This window comes from Grampus griseus (genome assembly GCF_964374135.1).
Source record: "Grampus griseus genome assembly, chromosome: 7".
NCBI classification, from domain to species: Eukaryota; Metazoa; Chordata; class Mammalia; order Artiodactyla; family Delphinidae; genus Grampus; species Grampus griseus.
The window spans coordinates 100,255,195-100,279,740 of NC_139001.1; the positions used below are offsets into that span (position 1 = coordinate 100,255,195).

At 38.7% G+C, this 24,546-nt stretch overlaps 1 protein-coding gene and 1 pseudogene across 6 annotated transcripts in view; one reads left to right on the plus strand and one right to left on the minus strand.

Moving 5' to 3' along the window:
- DPP10 (dipeptidyl peptidase like 10) overlaps nucleotides 1-24,546 on the plus strand; it is a gene marked incomplete at both ends in the record, with an annotated part of 1,290,793 nt that overhangs the window by 886,997 nt on the left and 379,250 nt on the right. The window lies entirely within an intron of this gene.
- LOC309824794 (mitochondrial import inner membrane translocase subunit Tim17-A-like) lies at nucleotides 24,067-24,345 on the minus strand (annotated as a pseudogene). The gene has a single exon. The product of its transcript is annotated as a mitochondrial import inner membrane translocase subunit Tim17-A-like (transcript).

A 24,546-nucleotide genomic window follows, 5' to 3' on the forward strand; every position in this document is an offset into this window, starting at 1 on the left:
GATTGTTGTTCTTATTTAGAGAACACCTGATTTCAGATAACTAATGGATTCTGTACACAGTCATCAGTCTTGAATATTAAATGTAGTCTATCAACCGCTTTTAAACACCATTTATTGATGCCCATTTAGCGCCTTGGTGTGGTATTGATGTTTGGATACAGCAGAGGACAGATGAGTAGTAAAAAAAGACAATTATGACAAATGGAAAAGACATAAACTAAGACTTGGAAAGTTTTAAAAACATGGAAACCTAATTTGATTAGAAATAGTATTGTTCCAGTTCTGAAACTTCATTCGGTTTGTGTGTACAACTATGTTTTGAAGTAAGGATTGAGGTTTTATTTCAAAATGACCTGTATTCAATTCAGTTAATACTTTTGTTACCAAAATTATAATTAGTAATACATTATATTAACAGTTAATACAAAATTTAGGTTTAATGATCTGTAAGCTACAGCAATTTTATAAAGTACAAGATATAATATTTCTTTAAAGGAAGCATAGTCTCATTGGTGATTAATCATATGACTGCATGAAGGTAACTCAGAATATAATTTATTGATAATTATGTATCCTAAAATGCAGAATTTTTAGAATCATAAGACACTTCAAATGTCATTTAATCCAGCCCCCTACATAATTTCATCTGATGAGTGATTTCCATGGAGAAGATGGTGTTTGAATTGACCCAAAATGATGTCAAGATATTCTCTGACATTGATTGAGATTCTTTGTGAATTCGTTTTATCTGTTGTGAAGACCAAGCAGCAAACTGAACTCTGATTCAGCTGTGTAGCTCCTTTACAAATACAAACCACCCTTTGATTTGACCACTTAAAGAGGTTTTCAGCTTTAAAGAAAAAATATGTTTTACCAATATCTACACTTTTTAGGGCAGATTAAAGCTGTGACCCAGTGCTCTACCCACCTATATTTCATGCCCACTTTCTTCTGGAGCTGCTACTTATTTGGGTTTTTTTAAAATTAATTTATTTATTTATTTTTGGCTGCGTTGGGTCTTTTTTGCTGTGCATGTGCTTTCTCTAGTTGAGGCGAGCGAGGGCTACTCTTCGTTGCGGTGTGTGGGCTTCTCATTGTGGTGGCTTCTCTTGTTGCGGAGCACGGGCTCTAGGCGTGTGGGCTCAGTAGTTGTGGCGCACGTGCTTAGTTGCTTCGTGGCATGTGTGCTTTCCTGGACCAGGGCTCAAACCCTTGTCCCCTGCATTGGCAGGTGGATTCTTAACCACTGTGCCACCAGAGAAGTCCCTATTTGTAATACACTATTTATTGGTCTAAGTAGCTGGAATCCATCTCAGTTCTTCCCTGGAGATGTCAATTCATGATATAGATTTTAAAAAAAGGTGTCTGTGGAGTCAAAGTGATTAAAAGAGGCACTTCCTCAGTCACATTAATTGTATAAGTGAAGTGTGTTAATAGATGATCCATGTTGAATCTGAGAGAGCAGAGTGTCATTCCCCAAGTGTTCGGGTTGATAAGCACAGCTTTAGCATTAAGTTACTGATGACTGCAATAATCTCAGATAAATGTCTCCATGGTGCTTTTAAAAATGGAAAGTGATGTAGGATAGGAAAGCAGATGGCAACTTAAATATTCATAATTCAGTGTTCCTCTACCTTAATTATGCAGTAAGCAATGACTTGCACCTAAGTGTATGAAACATATTAAGAATATAACTAATGTGTTTAAGTTCACTCAGTAGGAAACAGGTGTGAATTTTGAAGGTGATAAATGACTCTCTTGGTGGTATTGTAAAAGCTGTCACTAAGAAATGAACAAGAATGATAGAGCATTTTTGTTGTGTCTAAATTTTCATTCAAACACAATTTATTTTATAACATGTATTTTATTTTATTAAATGTATTTTACGCAGTTCATAGTGCCAAACAGGAGCTATTCATGGACCTCAAGACTAAAAGTCATATTTGTTTTATAGTCTATATTAAAAATAATAAGTCCCTTTATATGACTAGGGGTTCAGATTGAAAAAAAGAAGAGATAGGCCACATTAACGGATGGGATTTCAAATTAAATAAGAACTATGATAAAAAATAGTGGGAATAAGCACATGAAAAGATGCTAAACAACACTAATCAATAGAGAAATGCAAACCAAAACCACAGTGAAAAGTCACTTCTCACTCATAAGGATGGCTATTATAAAAAAATAAACAGAAAATGGAAAATAACAAATGTTGTCAAGGATGTGGAGAAATTGGAACCTTTATTCATTGCTGGTGGGAATGTAAACTGGCATAGCCACTATGGTATACAGTATGGTGGTTCCTCAAAAAATTAAACATAGAATTACCATATGATCCAGAAATTCCACTTCTAGTATATACCCAAAAGAATAGAAAGCAGGGCCTTGAGATACTTGTACACCAGTATTCATAGCAGCATTATTCACAGTAGCCAAAATATAGAAACAACTCACATGTCCATCAGTAGATGAATGGATAAACAAAATGTGGTTATAAACATGCCATGGAACGTTAGTTAGCCTTAAAAAGGAATGAAATTCTGATACATGTAACAACATGAATAAAATTTGAAAGTATTATGCTCATATTAAGCCAGACACAAAATGACACATATTGTATGATTTCACTTATAAGAGATATCTAAATCAGTCAAGTTCAGAAAGTAGAATAGTAGTTATCAAGTCCTGGGGTGTAGGGAGGAATGGAGAACTATTGTTTAATGGGTACAGAGTTTCAGTTTGGGATGATGAAAAACTTCTAGAGATGGATAGTGGTCACGGTTGCCAACAGTGTGAAGGTACTTAGTGCCGCTGAACTGTACACTTAAAAATGGTTAAAATGGGGGCTTCCCTGGTGGCTTAGTGGTTGAGAGTCCACCTGCCGATGTAGGTGACGCGGGTTCGTGCCCCGGTCCGGGAGGATGCCACATGCCATGGAGCGGCTGGGCCCGTGAGCCATGGCCGCTGAGCCTGTGCGTCAGGAGCCTGTGCTCCGCAGCGGGAGAGGCCACAACAGTGAGAGCCCCGCGTACCGCAAAAAAAAAAAAAAAAAAAAAAAAAAAAAAGGTTAAAATGGGGAAATTGATGTTATGTATATTTTACCACAATAAAAATGGTGAAAATATTTTTATTTTGGAAACTATACTCTTCAAAACACAGCTAACAAAAGAATTTGAGGAACTTTTACTACATATGAATATGTGTTTTATTTGGAGTTTTAAGGAATGGAATTCAATTTCTTTGACTCCAGATACCTTTGTCCTTCACCTCGGTGGCAGTTATCAGAAACAAATGAAATTTTTATTAAAATATTATCTTTCCATAGAGTTGGGAAGAATGATTTTACTAACCTTAAATAAAATATAAATCACAATGCATATATTGAACTGACATTGTTTCTCTCTTACACTGGTTTTCAGAAGGTTCAACAGTACAATATATTCAGTGATATGAGCTCTATAGAGCTTCATTTATCTGTTTTATTCCTTTCTTCCTTTTTAAAAAGATATTCCTCTTTTATCTGTATTTTTCTTCTTTTTAATTTAGTGTTATGAATATTTTATTATTTCACAGTACAATGTCTTATTTTAACTCCAGCAAGAATTTGAGGGAACTGGTAAACCCCAATCCACTAAAGGAAAATGATAAAGCTAGTCACAAGATAAAATTGGAAAACTAATGTAGTGTTAAGAGCCAAAGGTGTAGTTGAATAATTGTGCTGTATGAATCCAGAGACAGGAGCACACACTTCCAGCTGGGCTCTTCAGCATGCTGTGATTCGTATGGACTTGGATTTAGCTGCTTGATGTGGGACTTGAGAGTAGATAAAGATTTTATTACATGAAGTTGTGAGGGATGAGTTGGAAAAGAATTTTGTATGTGACCAATATGTGTCTATTTGCCATCTGAAGTCAGATGAACTATTATCTCCTTTAGGAAACTTTTCTACTTCTGCCTGTTCATGCTTAGGATAAATGAGTACTATGTTTTTTGAGGATGACCTATAGTTGTGTTAGCAGGGTCACTTACCTATGTCATAGTCCAGACCTGCAGCGTTCAATACAGTAGCCACTAGCCACATGTGGCTACTGAGAACTTGAAACATAGCTATTTCTTGGCTTTGAATTTCTGAAATCACACATAGTTAGTATAAATTTAGAGTCGAAATTTGTTCAGGAACACAGACCTAGTAATTTGATTTATCATGGGACACTTGTGGTTTTTTTTTTTTTTTTTAATCCCTCTTAGACCCAGGTCAAGAAAAGCTTCTTAGTTTCTTCTTGCTCTGGTAAGTGGAGATTTTTTCTCCGCTAGGCTTGCACTACTGTGAAGTCATAGATTTAATGCAGTAGTCTCAGTTCTGCCCTGTACGGACATCAAAATCCAATTCCTTTATCGTAACTAAGCCCAAGGATCCCGCCCCTACTCATCAGGGCTGTCACCAGTCAGATTGGCTGCCTACTACTCTAGATTTATTTTTTATTTTTTTTTGCGTTACGCGGGCCTCTAACTGTTGTGGCCTCTCCCGTTGCGGAGCACAGGCTCCGGACGCGCAGGCTCAGTGGCCACGGCTCACGGGTCCAGCCGCTCCGCAGCATGTGGGATCCTCCCGGACGGGGCACGAACCCGTGTCCCCTGCATCGGCAGGTGGACTCTCAACCACTGCGCCACCAGGAAAGCCCTAGATTTCTTTTTTTTTTTCTTTCAAACTTACATGCATAGCTGTACTATGGCTGTGACTCTGTGTGTGTGTATGTGTGTGTGTGTGTACATTTCATCCAGTATTTCTTGGTGTTACTGTGCGAGTGTTTCTGAGTTACCCTAATTCTTGAAATTTTTAATAGTATTCAGTGTTCAGTGGAACACTGCTTAAGATTTGTAAGAGAGAAAGGAGTTCAAACTGGTGTTTTAGGAAGATTATTTTGGTTACTCACATGTATGTGAGTAGATTATAAAAGAAAAGACAGTAACTCAAGATGCCATTTATTTAATGCCTTTGATAATTACTGAGATATATCAGGTTTTAAATTGAACACAAATCTAAAAGAAACAAATTGATAAATGAAGTCTGTCTTTTTTGAATATATATAGAGTAGTTCCCCCTTGCGACTATATTAAAAACTATTATCATAGACATATTTTTCCTCAAGAAGGTTTCATAAGCGAAAGAAACATAAGGTGAAAAGAATGAGCATTTTAACACTTGCCAGAATTATCAATGTTTCGTCCCTCATCTATAGAAGAACAGTTGTCTTTAACAGTTATTTAAACCGTGAGCCTTTAGTTTTATCTGAGAATGCATGGTTAGAAAGCTAGGGACAGGGACAGCACTGTCTGGCTAAGAAGGAAGGGTTTAACAAAGATCAAGCCTATCCATCTGGATTGTATACTATTTTACTTAGTTATTTTTTATTTGCCTTTTTTATTTTATATTCATGCTGAGAAAAAACCTTTAAAAAATTTAACATTACGTTCTAGTAAGTCCTTTCTTTGATTTGGGTCTAAGTTATGAGACACATGACTTTCATTAGTACCAATGACTTGTATAATATTTTGTATAATATTTTACATTCTTTAATATTTTGAATTCTTCAAGGCTTAAAACTGTTCGAGCAGTTTTGTCAGTATTTTCAACCTTCAAGGCAGAAAATAGGTGAGCAGTAGTAAATGCTCCTTCCCAGACTTTTATCTCTTAATGTGAAAAATCTATGCTTAACAAACATTGTGTTGTTGTTGTTCTATAAAGAAAATAGGGTTCAAACTCTTAGACTTCGAAATTTTATAGCAATAATCTAAACACTTAAATTCAAGACTTTTTTATTCACTGGAAATTTAAGTGCCTACCCTATTTCGTGAATAAACAGTAATGAGCTGAACAGACACTGCCCTTGATCTAATTGAGCTTAGAATCTAGAAGCGAAGATAGATATTACATTTGTGATTAGAGATATGCTATATCTTATGTGAGGAGAAGTGTAAGATTTTATGAGTGGTTATGGCAAAGTGATTTAAGTCAAGAAGGTGGTTCTCAAGATGTGGTTCCCGGACAAGCAGTATTAGCAACACCAAGACATTTCTAAGAAATGTAAGTTCTACGGCCCCAACCAAGACCTACTGAATCAGAAACATTAGAGATGAATCTAGCAGTCTGTGTTTTTAACAAGTCCTCCAGGTGGTTCTAATAGCTAAAGTTTGAGAACAACTGATCTAGGTCAGGATTTCTCAACGTGGGCGCGATTGGTATCTAGGACAGATAATTCTCGGTTGCGTGGGCCTACTTGTGCATTGTAGTCTGTTTAGCAGCACTCCTGGCCTCTAACTACTAGATGCCAGTAGCATCTCCCAGTCCTGTCAACCAAAAATGTCACCAGATATTGTCAAATGTCCCCAAGAGACAAATTCTTGTTGCTAGCTCCCTTCCCCTCATCTCTCCTTCCACACACACCAGATAAAGTTCAAATAACATGCTCAGTCTCTTTATCTTGTAATCGTATAATGTGTGGTGAAATGCTCTGAAACAAGTAAAAGGGACTCTACCATGTTTATTCAACATAGGAGTCCTAAATTAATTTAACCTCAAGTCTAAACAGAGAATCTAAGTTCTAGTCACTTGGGTCTCAGTTTTTTCTTGCTTTCAGCTTCTTTCTTTTCCTTCACAGTTCTTCCCTTTTTTTGCCATCTGTATTTTTCTTCTCCTTCCCTTTTTTAAAGTGGGGAGTTAATAAACACTCTTATAGATTAGTCCTGTTTTGACCTTAAATAGTAACTCATTCTGTTTATGTTCTCAAGTTAGGAATATGATGAACCTCATGTAATTAAAATGGAGTTTATTTTCACATAAATTAGACTGAAGCACCTGCTCTTTCCTAAGACTTTGAACATAAAAAAGCAAAGAAAGTGAAGCGTGTGATTTTCATTTTGTCTTGTATTAATAAAAAACTCAAAATATTCTCACTGATGAATTGTTATGTAGAATCCTCTGTCAATCATAGATTATTTGGGAATTCATTTATTTTCAAGTCTCTCTTTTTTTTTTTTTTTGTATTTACTCATCCATTGTATTTCAAAACTTTTCCTAAGCCCTGGTTATGGAATAGGAAGCTGTTTCAGTTTCTTACATCTTTGAAGCAAACTCCAAAGTGTTTTCGTTTTCAGATCATAGGAAGTCCTATTTGAGGACAGGTTGCTAGGAGCCAAACAGATAAAAGTAGTTGCAGTGAAAAAGCAGAGGTGTCTGCCAGTATAGCAGTAATGCATTTTGATAGGTTCACAAACATGTGTACACTTTCTGAAATAGTTAACAGACCCAGACCGATGGCATGTTTCCACAGGTTATTATTCTAGGAGGCCCATAACAGGAGTTAATTCTCAGTAACGTTTGGCTGGTACTAACTGATAAGGGTCAGAGAGGGTCAAGGATATTTTATCTCCACTAATAACATTCTTGAGCAGGATGGTAGTAATAAGTTGTATACCAAAAGATGTTGGAAATGATGATGATGATGGTGATGATGATGGTGGTCATAAATAATATATAGTTGGAAAAAGTTCAGACAGGTATGGATCCAACATAGCATCCTCTGGATTTGTTTTCATTTTTAAGAGCTCTTTGTTGATGGCAATGCAAAACCATGAAGGGATGGTAGTGGCCGAGTACCAGCCAGCCCTAACCCCCTGGGGGTCAGGTATAAATTACAAAAATAGAATCACAAATAGAGATGGGGTGGGAGTTGGGAATTTAATAAATTGTGGTCGGCAGGGGTAGGCCCTGCTCACAGCCACACTGGCACCCTGAATTCTCAAAGATGCAGCATGTAACCATCAGTGATCCCTCAGGCTGACTCACAAAAAGAAAATCTCATGTCCCTAGCTAGTGAATCCAGAGTCAGAAGACAGCTGGAGGGTCAGGGACAGTCAGAAAGGAGACAGAGGGAAGTGGTCAGATAAAAGTAGGCAGAGAAAAGACAGAGGGGGAGGGGCACTCGGGAAAGAGACAGCCAGAGACGGCTGGAGACAATCAGGAAAAAGAGCTGGAGACAGTCAGACAGAGACAGTCAGAGAAAAGAGAGCCTGAGGCAGGCGAACTGAAGTTTCCAGAAGCAGTGCTACCACTTCAACAACATGCTTTGAGGGCCAGCGTAGCCTAGGCTGAGGTTGGAGAAGCTCTCACACACTCACACACATCCACATGTAATATATTTATTCATGCATAATGGATGCAGGTGCCTCTCGGAAACCGGGAAAGGGATAAATAACTGTAACAGGGGTCTGGGTTCAGGGTGGAGCCTTGGCACTGAGCAGGTAAAATGTTTTCCGTGCAGCGGGGGGGCAGTGTAGCCCACCCGCCCCCATGTTAAAAATATCAGTTTGCCTTGTAATAAAATTTTCAGGAGGTGAAACACAAGGAAAGGTGGGGTGGGGAAGCCAAAGCCAAGATTTGGGGCTGGGGGAGATGTAGGACGAGAAGCTGGGAGAGTGGGAGCCGAGCCCCTTTGAGTTTGCCAGTCCAAAAATATCAGGGGTTGGGGGTCAAAGCCTCAGCCCTTAAATCTTCTCCAGAAGAATGTCAAGCCCCCAGTAACCTCTTCTTGAGCTATTTTTAGAAAGGATGTGGGAGTTCCAATGGGAGGGAGAAATTGGCATCCTGGGCTGGGGAATGGTGACAGACCTTAAAGAAAAAGGCCAGGGCTTGGGGCTGGGAGTCCTGAGGAGAGAGGCCACGCAGGTAGATAATTGTCACCTCCTCCCTTGAGTCTGTCACTCCCTTGAGTCTAACTTACGTCGAGGGGAAGAAGGAGGCAGATGGTGGGGAGGCCAGACCAAGGAAAGGCTTTGGGAGGGATTCTGGAAGGATTCTGTCCCACTGGCCTCCACCCACAGCCTGACCAGCTCCTTTCACAGATATTGTGCCTTTGGTTCCAGACCACCGCTATTGCAAATGTCACCATACAACTCGCCCCTTAATTCAAAAATACTTTATTGCTAAACAATGCTAACCATCATCTGAGGTTTCAGCAAGTCTTAGTAGTAACAGCAAAGATTAAGGATCACAGATCACCATAACAAATAGCAGTAATAATGAAAAATAATCTGAAATACTGGATTACCAAAATGTGACACGGGACACAACGTGAGAAAATGCTCTTGGAAGAATGGCACCGATAGACTTGATCGACACAGGCTTGACACAAAGCTTCAGTCTGTGAAAAACTCACTATCTGGGAATCACAATAAAGCAAAAGCTCAATCAAAGAAGGGCATCACAGCGCCCCCTGCTGCCTGAATGGGAGAGGCCCAACAAGGAAGGCCTGGAAGGGAGGCTGAAGGAGGGGCAGGAATAACACTGAATTAGGAAGGAGGGCGGGGGGGGGGGGGGGGGTTGCTGAATTTGGAGGGATCCCGAGGAGGTGAAAAATTCAAATCAGGTCCGGGTTTGCTGGAAGGTGGCAGCTGGACAGTCAGAGAAGTTCACATATCAGAGTAAGCCTGGGTGGGGGGAATGAGATTATTTGAGGGGGCATCAACTGCCCTCCAGAGTGGGGCTCATTTCAGAGGAGGATCTAACCACATGGAAATATTGAATAGATAAGCTAAGGTCAGGGCAGCAAGGAGAACTAGCCTAGTCGCCCACCTGAAGTGCGGCCGTGGCAGACACGGTGGAGGGCTCTGGGGCATTTCCTTGTTGGGCTCTCCGGAGAGGACTCCAGCCCACCTTTTCCTCCAGCCCAAAGGTGGGCATCACCCCTACCCAGCCATCCCCAGAGGTTGGGTTGAAGTGAGAGGTTCAAGAGGCAGCTGGGGGGTGTTCATCTCCTGCCCAACTCCTGTCCCCTGCGTCCTCCCGGGGCCACAGAAACAGGAGACGGCACAAAACACAAGGAGGTCCTTCTGTTCCATGGGAGGGAGGCCACAAGCCCAACTTGTCCTTCTCCCCTTCTTCCAAATCTTTCTCCTCTGTGCTGTTGTTGTTTCGTGTCTAAAGAGTTTACAAAGCAAGAAGGGAGGGTGAGGGCCGCGAGTCCGAAGGCTGGTCACTGCCGCAGCATTGGGCTCCGTGGAACACAGAGACCTCCACCTCCAGGCGGGGGAGGACAAATGAAGGCAAGCAGGGCGTTATCAGCAAAGACGGAGTCCCCGAGGACTTGAAGCTGACTGTGTGTCAAGAGTGAAGCTGTCAGGTTGTGGGGAAGGCTGCGTCTTGGCTGGTCTGGAAGAGCAGGGGTGGTGGTGGGGGCAGTGGCAGCCATCTGAAGCCATCTTCCTCAGTGGATTCCGTCCCCCACGAATCTCTCACGGTTCACTCCAGGTAACCCTTCACTTCTCCTTCTCCTCCTGAGCAACAGTCTCCTCTTGGCGTCTCCTAGGCGGGGCTTGGGCTGGGCAGGCAGGCCCAAGTCCACTGGTGTGTTTCAAAGAGTTGTAAGATGCGGCTGGTAGTGGAAGAGACATAACATCGTCTAGACTTTGGGCAGAAGAGATAATTCATCCTGAGTGGGGAACACCGCAAACAGGTCTGCCACGTGGTCTGCCATCAAATGACTGGCTACTGAGAAGGCAGAGGGTGATGACCTGGAAAATGCACAGGACAAGGAGTGGCAGACTTGAAAGATTCCATTCTAGGGGAGAAGGAAGCACAATGGAAAGTAAAGATGCCCCTTAGAGGCTTGGTGGGGTAAGGAAAGAAAAAAAAAAATGACCTAAGAAGAATAGGCCCTCTTTGAATAAAATGCCATCAAAGAATAAGAAGATGTCAGATAAAAACAGGCCAGTGGCAACAACAACAAAACAGTAGCAGCAAAAGTGGACCTGTATTAAAGAATAGGCCCTCTTTGAATAAAATGCCATCAAAGAATAAGAAGATGTCAGATAAAAACAGGCCAGTGGCAACAACAACAAAACAGTAACAGCAAAAGTGGACCTGTATTAAAGAAACTGAGCAGCTAAACTTCAGTGTAGCACGAAGTACACGCACCTTTGCACTAAGATGCCTAACGAGCTACCCTATCCCTCAAGTGTTATCTGCTGTTGTTAGAGCAAAGCTAATTCAAGACATAATCCTGATCATAAAGAAGCTAGAACCCAACATTCGTAAAACTTACTGTGTGAAGAAAAGTATCACCTACTATTTCAGGACAAGGAAAGTTCAAGATAAGAAATCCTCATCATTAAAAAGGAACCCAATATTCACAGAAATTACTACGTGAAGAAAAGGCACCCAATGAATATTTCTTGAATGGATTCCTCAATTTTTATTTCAGTTCAGAAATGCTCATGAAAATACATGGGTAAAGTAAAAGATGCTTAACTTCATTTCATTCAAGCTCTGCTGAACTGAGGCATCCACAGACTTGCTTTCTCAGTCCACACTTTTTCACATAATTCTCCCCCATTACCCTCTTCATGGCAAATATCACTACCTGAGGTTTTACTGTATAGTTTTCATTGGTTTATTTTCTGTCTCTGCCACTAGAATGAAAACACCATGTGGTCAGCAAATTCATTTGCTTTAATTTATCTATCATACCTAAAATAGTGCTGGCCAAACAGAAGGCACTCAGTAAATAACCTGTTGAATGGTTAAATGAATGAGTGAATCCATTAAGTATTTTTTGAAGGGATTTGTATACAAAAGAAAAATGAAATGGTGGAATTTTCAGCAAATTCAATCATATATTTGAGATGGGGCTAATTCCTTTGCTTTAAGTTTGACATAAAAATATTGTGAATTTGTTTTAATAGTATAATTATAATAGAAAAATATTTCTAAATGAGTCAGCTAGTACATTTTGGAAAACAGTTGGTACAAGAAGTACTGGGAGAGAGCCATGAGATCAGGCCAACTGAACATTCATTTTACTGTTAGAAATTTTAATAAAACAGTAAGATTGTTGATGTTGCTTTGTATTAGGAAGAATTATCAGAGCAACATATGCTGAGGGGACAAACAAGGATAAGGAGTATAAAGTCTAGTTGATCTTAGTAACTGAGGTAGTTCTCTTAACATTAGGAAAAGAAAAACTGCTCTGGTTTTAGCACTCACTGTATTCTGATCATTGATGCTTATATTTGACATGGAGTGAGAGTGGTTTATCTTCATTTTCTCTCTTGGCTAGGGCCAGTTGAATATTCTTCCTGCATCTGACACATGAATGTATAACGCAGTAAAGTGTTATTGACTTTATTACATTGGACGTCAGATTTGAGGGGTCCTGTGATGAGTACATGTCAGCTTCTGTCCTAAATGTTGAAATCAGAGTCATGTCTTTGATGGCCACTTGGCATTAAGCTCCACACCAATGGAGTCAAAATCATTCCCGAACTGCTGCAAAGGTGTAAGTCGTAGACCATCCATCAGATCCCCTGCACGCATGTAATACAGATTTGTGACTGTAAATCATGAGGCAGCCACAGAAGTTACATGAAAATTAATCTATATTAAAGTCAAGAAATATGTATGGTAAAAATGATTAAATCCAGGGCACTTTAGGTCTGGAATTATCCTTTCATTATTCAGGAACAAATAAAATAAAAACCCAGAGGAGTGAATTTATTTTTCTGAAGCCCAAGGATTATTCATTAGCAGAATAAAGGCATAAACTGGGGCCTCTTGAATCCCAATGCTTTGGTCATCTGGAATCTGATTAAATAAAGCTTTCAGCTAAGATTTTTTTTAAAAACATAAAACTTTGATTTGAAAAAGCAATACAAAACAAAGAAACATTGAAATATAAGATACGAAGATATAAGCCAATTCTTAAGATATAATAAAAAGAAAACTACCAATTAGACTCCAAGGCCAGGATATAGTCAACATTCTTCTCTCTCTCTCTAACACCTTGTTACTGAGATAATCAAGACAGGCAAAAAGGAGAACAAATATGACATTCACTTGTTCTTCTTCATAGCTCAGAATATCTGCTTTTTGTTTAATGCATGTCTTTTAGCTGGGAGAGGCTGCTAAGCCATTTATTGACTGTGTGTTCAGACAATTGTGCTGAGTTCTGATGACACAGTCCTTCCCAAGTCATCCACCTTTGTCTGTCTTTCTTAACTATATATCTGTGCACATATTTTGATTTTATTTGTTGTAATTTTAAAAATGCAAGGTAATAAAGATATAGAATTTTCTAGTATATAAAACGTTGTTTCTCACTTAGTATCAAATCCTGTGCAATAGGGACCAGTGTTCTATGGTTGTCTTACTCATGAAGGATCTGAGGCTCATAGATTGTGGTTTGACACAAATGACAAACCCACTAAATGACAAAGCACGTAACAGGGATTTCTGACTCAGAAACCAGTGGTTTTCCTAGTGGAGTCTTCATACATTGCTGGTGGGAAAATTAAACAATGCAGCACAATTTGACAGTTTCTTTAAAAGTTAAATATGTGTTTATTAGATGACATAGTAAGTATGTGCCCAAGCAAAATGAGACATATATTCACACAAAAACCTGTGTGAAAATGTTCATGAGAGCGTTGTTTGTATGGGCAAACACTGTAACCAACCCAAAAGTTTATCAACTTGGTAAATGGATAAACAAAATTTGTATATTTGTGCAGTAGAATACAAATCAACAATAAAACAGCCAAATTCTGATGTATGCTACAAAATGAACGAACCCCAAAAACATTATTGTATGAGTCCACTTATATGAAATGTCCAGAACAGACAAATTTATAGATACAAACTGAAGATTATGTGGTACTGAGAATGGGGTGAGATTACACCAAATGGGCTCCAGAGAATTTTTAGGGGATGATGGAAATGATCTAAAACTGAATTATAGTGATTATTCTCCAACTCTGCAAATTCATTACAAATCTTTGAATTTTGTACTTATAATAGGTATATTTTAAGAATATATACTATACCCCCCCAAAATGAGAGGGGGACAGAGAGAGAGGGAGGGAGGGAAAAAGGGAGGGAAAGAGAAACAGAGACAGATAGACACTCAGAGGGTATTACCAACCCGAGGAGCCATGGGAGCCATTTCTAGATGTAATCTAATCCTCTTAACTTTACCGTACTAAGGATGATGTTGATTGGTTCATGGGAAGAAAGTTTCAGGAACATGATTATTTTACGGGTGACAGAAACAAGGGAATTTTAAAGAATTGTAAAAACATTTAACCCGTGATTCCATTTATGTATTAAATTCATAGATAATTGTTCAGAAACTCTTTTGCTTGAAACAATGCATCTCAACTGTCTTTCTTTTTTTTTAAATAAATTTATTTATTTATTTATCTATCTATCTATCTATTTATTTATTTTTGGCTGTGTTGGGTCTTCCTTGCGGTGCGTGGGCTTTTCACTGCGGTGGCTTCTCTTATTGTGGAGCACGGGCTCTAGGTGCGCTGGCTTCAGTAGTTGTGGCTGGTGGGCTCTAGAGCGCAGGCTCAGTAGTTGTGGTGCACGGGCTTAGTTGCTCTGTGGCATGTGGGATCTTCCCGGACCAGGGATCGAACCCGTGTCCCTTTCATTGGCAGGTGGATTCTTAACCACTGCGCTACCAGGGATGTCCTCGGCTGTCTTTTTGGACTGAAAAAAAAATGTGGAAAGCTTCATATAGTTGAATATAATCTTCAACCACTTCTTATATGCCTATCTCAACACTTAAAATGAAGGAAGGTGAAAAGGGAAATACGATGAGAGAAGAGATTTTATTCAACTAATTATTTTCACCTGGTACATTTTGGTTCAGTAAAAGTCAAGATTTGATCAATATTTTGTATGTGATTACATATATATATTATATAATATAATAGACATATGGTCGTATATAATGATAATTAATATTCAACATGGTAATTTTTGAAGTATCATAAGAAATATATCAATGCTTACTTTTACTCCAGTCAAAACTGCAGTCTAATATTTATTTTAGAGAAATGCTTACCTTATATGTTTGAAATAGATTATGAGTTAATCAGAAAACTCAATCAGTATCTAATGTCACTCCACTTTCCTCCCTAGTTAAATAGTTAAATCAGAAGATTTGATAAATTTGGTGATTTCTAGGGCAAAATAGTGCATTTTAACTTAATGACCAGTGGGGACCTACTGACTCACTGAGGAGTCCACATGTTTTTCTGAATTTTAGCCTTGCCATGGATGTCATCATGGCAGTTGTGGTCATTCCAGCACTAAGACTACATTCCTATATTGATAATGTTGTTAAATATTTAACTTCTCTCTCATTAATTTCAACATCTAAATTTTAAAACTACCTAGGAAAATAAAATTTTAAGACCTCAACATTATGATTTATTTAGGCTTGTTTTCTTTTGTCTTGGAGAGTGGAAACTGAGATGTCCTCAGAGGGACAAACCACAATCAAAGTGTATTGAGTGACCATCGTGGCTTCAGTGTGTGTGTGTGTATGTGTGTGTGTGTGTGTGTGTGTGTAATCAAGCTCTCTAGTGATTAATTACATGCCAGTTTTGGGCATTTCTAGAATGTTGAGACTTGTGGAATTATCAGGCATATTGAAATAAACTATGATATAGAGGACTAGTAAAAAGAAAAATAACTTTCTAAAATGAAAAGAGATGAGGTGTATTTGTACTATGCTTACTTTACATATATGTAGCCTGTCTACAAATCTAATACTTGTGTTCCTATTTTAATTGAATATATGAACATCTTTGTTCAAATCACTGTGCTAGATGATGTGGATATAAAACAGAATAGAATATGGAATTTGTCCTCAAGGATAGAAAATAACATTAATTTTTTTCTTTCTTCTCAGCATATAGCAATAAATGCAGTAATTTCCCTTTTTAAAATTAGTAACCACGGTATTCATTTGAATATTCAATGGTGATAAGAGTTTCAAATTTTAGCCTTATAAGGACTTTCTAGTGACTGATATAATAGGTTTCAGAGGCTCATTAACTCTACCTGGTGTCCACATAAGTAATCACACACTCTGTTGTATGAATGGATTACATTTTTCATAACGACCTGAAAATATAAAACCTGTCTTTCTCTCCCTATTAATTATTCTTTTTTGGCACATAAGTAGAAGAGACATAATGCAGTACCAGGAGTTTTATCTATTTGAGCTCAAGTAATATCTCCCAAGGTGACATTCCATAGCTAAAGAGGCAGTCTTCTTGGTTTTGTGTTTGAAAACACACTTATTTAGATCGAGATTTAAGATGGTACTTTTTTTGGCAGGAATTTTAAAATGCTTAACATACATACATTTAATCATTTCTTTTTACAAGTATATTCAGGCTTCTGAAGTTCTCTAACGAGCTCTTGTTTTTGGCCAGTTGCCTGTACATTTTTCTAGGAAATTTGCATCATTGTGACAAAGTGGTAGTTACCTGTGTCCTTACTGTTAGATTCTGGGTCTCTCTCATGGTACCCTCTCAGAATCCTGGGAAGTGGCAAAAGAAAGTCACTGCAAGGTTGCAGTGAACATAAATTTGACTTGACCACTGCTAGGTTTTGTGAATGGGAAGAAAGAGTTGGGTACCGTGAGCAACTGCAGTGGTGTCACATGGATTTGATCAGGAGATATTCCCTGGCCCAACCAAAGTCTGCTTATACATGGGATTAACCCCACATGAGAGTGGGAACCTCTCACATAGTGAGGTAGGGAAGTGACCATTTCAGATTAAATTTCAGAGTTATGGGGGATTAACTGTAGAGCACATTCTGACTACAGATCCAAAGGAAATATGAAATCAAATCCAATAGAGATGTACTCATGAATGCAAATTTCATTATTTAACCAATTTTTATTGATTAGCCCCTCTCTGCCTTCTGTATCAGGAGGATGAAAAGGTGAACAAAATGAATGTGTCCTTATGTCTTGTCATCTCAAAAACCCCAAATACCCTGAAACATTATAGTAATTATTTGTTTGTTTGTTTTGTTTTTCAGTAAAATTTACAACCCAGTGACTAAAAGGGAACTTCTTGGAGTAGTTGAGATGTCTCACTTCCTCCTTTCCTTTATCTCTCCCTCCCTCTTCCTTTCTTTCAACTACACAAGCAAAAAGCATTCTTTGGTAAAGAAATGTCCTTTCCTGTTGGCCTCTCAGACCCCATGTTACTTCATTTTATTCATTTATATCTTTCAGGAATTGAATAGTATTTTGAGAATTTCACACCTTGCTTTACTTTACTGCTTTTCTACTAAAGAATTGAGATTTTAGCTATCCACAGAGACACCTCAAACTCAACATGTTCAAAGTTGATTCACTATTATTCCTCGCTAACTCTTTCTGCTGTTTTCCAAACTATAAGAATGATAGCATCACCTGCCAATCATGTAGAACTCCTCCATGACTCCCTTTCCTGATCCCTTACATCCAGATGGCATCCAATTTCAGTCAGCTCTACCTCCTTACCACTTCCTCATCTCGTTCCCTTGTAGTCATCCTCTTGTTTCCACCTTAATTCAGACTTCATTCATCTTTTGCCTAGCCTACTTCTTCTTCTATGTGTTCTCATTAAAATCTTGTCTCTCTTCAACCCATATACCTTGCAGGAGTAAGTTGATAATGCACATATCAAATCAATTGTATCAGTTCCTGATTTAATCTTCTTTTCCTGACTTCTCATTGCCTACTAGATTATAATCCAAATTCCTTGGTATGACATACAAGGTCCCGCATTATAGGGAGTCTGCCCACCACTTCAACAATTACAAAACCTTACCATATTTAATAGTTTGGTCCCTGATATGGACTGAATGTTGGTGTTCCTCCAGAATTCACCTATCCTAACCCTCCAATGTGATGGCATTAGGAGGTGGGACCTTTGGGAGTTAATTAAGTCATGAGGGTGGGGCCTCATGAATGGGATTAGTGCCCTTATAAAAAGAGACAAGAGAACTGCTCTCTCTATCTCTCTGCTCTTTGCCATGTAAGGAGAGACTAAGACAGTCATCTGCAAACCAGGAAGTGGGCTCTCACTTGATGCCAGTTGTGATGGTACCTTGATCTTGGACCTTCCAACCTCCAGAACTGTGAGAAATAAATGTTTGTTGTTTAAGCCACCCAGCCTATGGTAATTTGTTATAGCAGTTTGAACTGACTAAGATGATCTCTAAACTATGATAAGTTGTCTAACTCCTTTGTATTGTTGTTCAAGCTACTTCCTCTACCTTGAATGGCCTTCAAGGTAGATTAGTTCCAGACAGGTGTAATAACTCCACTATAAACCACATTTGGAAATTATTCATATTCCTCTGAGAGAGAATTGAATGCTTTCTTATGCCTCCAACAGCATCCTATTTCTATCTATCTTGTAATTTCTTTGAGGACAACATCTGTAACTGATTCATCTTTGAGATTCTTATACCCAGCTTTGCATCTGACACATGGTAAATGCCAAACCTTGGCAAGGTACTGATAGCTATTTGTATTTTATGTGATTCATTTAGGCTGAAAGAATTAGGATGCTTCAAGTGTTTCAATACCAAGCTTTCAAGATCAGTGAACTCCAAAAGAGATACTTGAAGAATCAGTTTCTGAGTTTTTTAGAATGGAAAGAACGTAGGTAGAAAATCATAAAACTGTTGGCAGCCATCTCTTTAAATATGTAGGAGTGATTTCTTTTTTTTTTTTTTAATGTTTTTATTGGAGTATAATTGCTTTACAGTGGTGTGTTAGTTTCTGCTTTATAACAAAGTGGATCAGTAATACATATACATATATCCCCATATCTCTTCCCTCTTGTATCTCCCTCCCTCCCACCCTCCCTATCCCACCCTTCTAGCTGGTCACAAAACACCGAGCTGATCTCCCTGTGCTATGCAACTGCTTCCCACTAGCTATCTATTTTACATTTGGTAGTGTATATATGTCCATATATACGCCACCACTCTCTCACTTTCTCCCTGCTTACCCTTCCCCATACCCGTGTTCTCAAGTCCATTCTCTAGTAGGTCTGCGTCTTTATTCACATCTTGCCCCTAGGTTCTTCATAACCTTTTTTTTTTTTTTGGTTCCATATATATGTGTTAGCATACGGTATTTGTTTTTCTCTTTCTGACTTCCTTCACTCTGTATGACGGACTCTAGATCCATCCACCTCACTACAAATTACTCATATTCGTTCCTTTATATGGCTGAGTAATATTCCATTGTATATAAATGCCACATCTTCTTTATCCATTCATGTGTTGATGGACACTTAGGTTGCTTCCATGTCCTGGCTATTGTAAATACAGCTGCAATGAACATTGTGGTACATGACTCTTTTTGAATTATGGTTTTCTCAGGGTGCATGCCCAGTAGTGGGATTGCTGCATTGTATGGTAGTTCTATTTTTAGTTTTTTAAGGAACCTCCATACTGTTCTCCATAGTGGCTGTATCAATTTACATTCCCACCAACAGTGCAAGAGGGTTCCATTTTCTCCACATAGTCTCCAGCGTTTGTTGTTTGTGGATTTTCTGATGATGCCCGTTCTAACTGGGAGAGGTGATACCTTATCGTAGTTTTGATTTTCATTTCTCTAATAATTAGTGATGCTGAGCAGCTTTTCATGTGCCTCTTGGCCATCTGTATGTCTTATTTGGAGAAAGTCTGTTTAAGTCTTCTGCCCATTTTTGGGTTGGGTTGTTTGTTTTTTTAATATTGAGCTGCATGAGCTGTTTATATAGTTTGGAGATTAATGCTTTGTCCGTTGATTCGTTTGCAACTATTTTCTCCCATTCTGAGGGTTGTCTTTTCATCTTGTTTATAGTTTCCATTGCTGTGCTGTCCCATTTGTTTATTTTCATTTCCATTACTCTAGGAGGTGGGTTCTAAAAAAATCTTGCTGTGATTTATGTCAATGAATGTTCTTCCTATGTTTTCCTCTAAGAGTTTTATAGCGTCCGGTCTTACATTTAGGTCTTTAATCCATTTTGAGTTTATTTGTGTGTATGGTGTTAGGGAGTGTTCTAATTTCATTCTTTTACATGTAGCTGTCCAGTTTTCCCAGCACCACTTATTGAAGAGACTGTCTTTTCTCCATTGTATATCCTTGTCTCCTTTGTCATAGATTAGTTGACCATAGGTGCGTGGGTTTATCTCTGGGCTTTCCATCTTGTTCCATTGATCTGTATGTCTGTTTTTGTGCCAGTACCATATTATCTTTATTACTGTACCTTTGTAGTATAGTCTGAAGTCAGGGAGTCTGATTCCTCCAGCTCCGCTTTTTTCCCTCAAGATTGCTTTGGCTATTTGGGGTCTTTTGTGTCTCCATACAAATTTTAAGATTTTTTGTTCTAGTTCTGTAAAAAATGCCACTGGTGATTTGATAGGTATTGCATTGAATCTGTAGATTGTTTTGTGTAATATAGTCATTTTCACAATATTGATTTTTCCAATCCAAGAACATGGTATATCTCTCCCTCTGTTTTTTCGTCTTTGAAAAGACGTCATCAGTGTCTTATACTTTTCTGAGTATAGGTCTTTTACCTCCTTATGTAGGTTTATTCCTAGCTATATTATTCTTTATGTTGCAGTGATAAATGAGATTGTTTCCTTAATTTCTCCTTCTGATCTTTCATTGTTAGTGTATAGGAATACAAGTGATTTCTGTGCATTAATTTTGCATCCTGTAACTTTACCAAATTCATTGATTAGCTCCAGTAGTTTTCTGGTGGCATCTTTAGGATTATCTATGTATAGTGTCATGTCATCTGCAAACAGTGACAGTTGTAATTCTTCTTTTCCAATTTGTATTCCTTTTATTTCTTTTTCTTCTCTGATTGCTGTGGCTAGGACTTCCAAAACTATGTTGCATAGTAGTGGTGAGATTGGACATCCTTGTCTTGTTCCTGATATTAGAAGAAATGCTTTCAGTTTTTGACCATTGAGAATGATGTTTTGCTGTGGGTTTGTCGTATATGGCCTTTAGTATGTTGAGGTAGGTTCCCTCTATGCCCACTTTCTGGAGAGCTTTTATCATAAATCAGTGTTGAATTTTGTAAAAAGCTTTTTCTACATCTGTTGAGATGATTATATGGTTTTTATTTTTCAGTTTGTTAATATGGTGTATTGCATTGATGGATTTGCATATATTGAAGAATCCTTGCATCCCTTGGATGAATCCCACTTGATCATGGTGTATGATCCTTTTAATGTGTTGTTGGATTCTGTTTGCTAGTATTTTATTGAGGATTTTTGTATCTATATTCATCAGTGATACTGGTCTGTAATTTTCTCTTTTTTAGTATCTTCATCTGGTTTTGGTATCAGGGTGATGGTGGCCTCATAGAACGAGTTTGGGAGTGTACCTTCTTCTGCAACTTTTTGGAAGAATTTGAGAAGAAGGATGGGTGTCAGCTCTTCCCTAAACACTTGACAGAATTCACCGTGAAGCTATCTGGTCCTGGACTTTTGTTTGAAGATTTTTAATCACAGTTTCATTACTTGTGATTGGTTAATTCATATTTTCTATTTCTTCCTGGTTCAGTCTTGGAAGGTTATACCTCTCTAAAAATTTTTCCATTTCTTCCATGTTGTTCATTTTATTGACATAGAGTTGCTTGTAGTATTCTCTTATGATGCTTTGTATTTGTGCAGTGTCCCTAGTAACTTCTCCTTTATCATTTCCAATTTTATTGATTTGAGTCCTCTCCCTCTTTTCCTTGATGAGTCTGGCTAAAGGTTTATCAATTTTGTTTATCTTATTAAAGAATCAGCTTTTAGTTTTATTGATCTTGGCTGTTCTTTCTTTCTGTTTCTTTTATTTCTGCTCTGATCTTTATGATTTCTTTCCTTCTACTAACTTTGGGTTTTGTTTGTTCATCTTCCTCTAGTTCCTTTAAGTGTAAGGTTAGATTGCTTATTTGAGATTTTTCTTGTTTCTTGAGGTAGGATGGTATTGCTATAAACTGCCCTCTTAGAACTGCTTTTGCTGCCTCCCATAAGTTTTGGATCGCCGTGTTTTCGTTGTCATTTGTCTCTAGGTATTTTTTGATTTCCTCTTTGATTTCTTCAGTGATCTCTTGGTTATATTGCAGCACATTGTTTATCCACCATGTGTTTGTGTTTTTTACGGTTTTTTCCCTGTAATTTATTTCTAATCTCATAGTGTTGTGGTCAGAAAAGATGCTTGATATGATTTCAATTTTCTTAAATTTACCGAGGCTTGATTTGTGACCCAAGGTGTGATCTGTCCTGGAGAATGTTTCATGTGCACTTGAGAAGAAAGTGTAATCTGCTGTTTTTGGATGGAATGTCCTATAAATATCAATTAAATCTATTTGGTCTATCTTCACTATCATTATTCTGAATTCTTTTTCTGGAATGTTGCCGATCTCCACTTCTTTTAGTTGTTTTTCTGGGGTTTTATCTTGCTCTTTCACCTGGTACATATTCCTCTGACTTTTCATTTTGTGTATCTTTCTGTGAATGTGTTTTTCATTCCACAGGCTGCAGAATTGTAGTTCTTCTTTCTTCTGCTGCCTGCTCTCTGGTGGATGGGGCTATGTTAAGAGGCTTGTGCAAGTTTCCTGATGTGAGGGACTGGTGGTGGGTAGAGCTGGGTGTTGCTCTAGTGGGCAGAGCTCAGTAAAACTTTAATGTGTTTGTCTCCTGGGTGAGGCTGAGTTCCCTCCCTACTGGTTGTTTGGTATGAGGCTACCCAGCACTGGAGCCTACAGGCTCTTTGCTGGGACTAATGGTGGACTCAGGATGGCTCATGCCAAGGAGTACTTCCCAGAACTTCTGCTGCCAGTGTCCTTGTCCCCACAGTGAGCCACAGCTGCCGCCCACCTCTGCAGGAGACCCTTCAACACCAGCAGGTACGTCTGGTTCAGTCTTCTATGGGGTCACTGCTCCTTCCCCTGGGTCCTGATGTGCACATTACTTTGTGTGTGCCCTCCAAGCATGGAGTCTCTGTTTCCTCCTGTCCTGTCAAAGTCCTGCAGTCAAATCCCACTAGCCTTCAAAGTCTGATTCTCTGGTAACTCCTTCTCCCGTTGCTGGACCCCCATGTTGGGAAGCCTGACATAGGGCTCAGAACCTTCACTCCAGTGGGTGAACTTCTGTGGTATACTTGTTCTTCAGTTTGTGAGTCACCCACCCAGCGGTTATGGGATTTGATTTTATTGTGATTGCACCCCTTTTACCATCTCATTGTGGCTTCTCCTTTGTCTTTGGATGTGGGGTATCTTTTTTGGTGAGTTCCAGTGTCTTCCTGTCAGTGATTGGTCAGCAGTTAGCTGTGATTCTGCTGCTCTCGCAAGAGGGAGTAAGTGCACGTCCCTCTACCGAGACTAGATTCTGATACTCACTACTCTTCTGGGATTTATTGAACTGGACTGCCTGCATTTTAATGTGGCCAACTGAAGAACACAAGACATTTTTAATGCAATTTTAAAAATGATTATTGAATAATGATACTTGAGTGTTTACTTTTGACTTCTGTAGTAAGTGTCATTATGTAGAACAGTTTGTACCCAGGCAGAGCCTTGTGAAACAAAGATTGTAACCCTTAGCAATCAGGATAGGTTATAAACATAAACTGAGACAGCAGAATCATGGCCTTATCTGAATGCTGTGTTCCAGTTCTGCTCAGTGGATGTTGGAAGAATTTAAACGAGGAGGAGAATCAAGAAAATTATGTAAAGAAAAAAGAAATATAAATTTATTTTGTTTTAAATTAGAAGGGTGTAAAGAAAGACTAAATCTATTTTCAAATTAAAATTATTCTAAAGTAAGTTTTGTTTTGTTTTGTTTTTTTAAAAGTAATGTCCAGGAGTTTTTTTTATTGTTTGACTAACAGAACAAAACCAGGCAGAGAAGTCCACAAGGAAATGATGGTCATACTTCATTGCTGCTTGCCATTTGGTCCTTCATCTTCCTAGCACTTACTGTATTTCCTTTGAAAGATTTTAGACATTTATTTAATCACAAATTCAATCCAAGTATGAATAAATAAATGTATTATCTTTTAGGAACCCCCACCCCCATGTTCCTTTAAATAGAAGAAGATGCTAAATGTCTCTTCATAGTTTGTTTGGCCATAGTTGTCCCACCTATAGTTTGAAAAACAGTCTGAAATCCTTTCCTCATTCCATTAAAGAAATCCTGGGAAAGAAGTTCTATTGATATTGTCCATAGTCTTCAAAAGGTGAGGATGGTAACTGGGCTGAAGGCTACTGCAAGGGGTCTTCAGGAAATGGAGGATAATTGGGAAATTGGGCAGAGGCAAATCTTGTCAAGGAGACACCAGCTCCTTCAATTAAAGCCCAGAGAATGCCACCCATCGCAGCTGACCCAACCATGGCCACTGGTCTGTTTCTTGCTGTCAGTATGGCTCCTGTTAAGGCACCGCTCATGGTCGAGTTCCAGGGATCTTCTTTCCCTCTGACTTGAACCATACTGCAGTCAGTCGTGGAAAACAGACCTTCCCCAAACAGCAAAGCTACCTCTCAACTGCAGAGCCCTGGTTTTAATAGCTGTCAAACTCCTTCCTAGTCTGTGGTTTACTCCCACTGGAGAACTGCGAAAACCTTTGATTGCCATCACCTATGGTTCTCATCTTAAAGGCCCCACCACAGTCATCCACAATTTGCACGCAT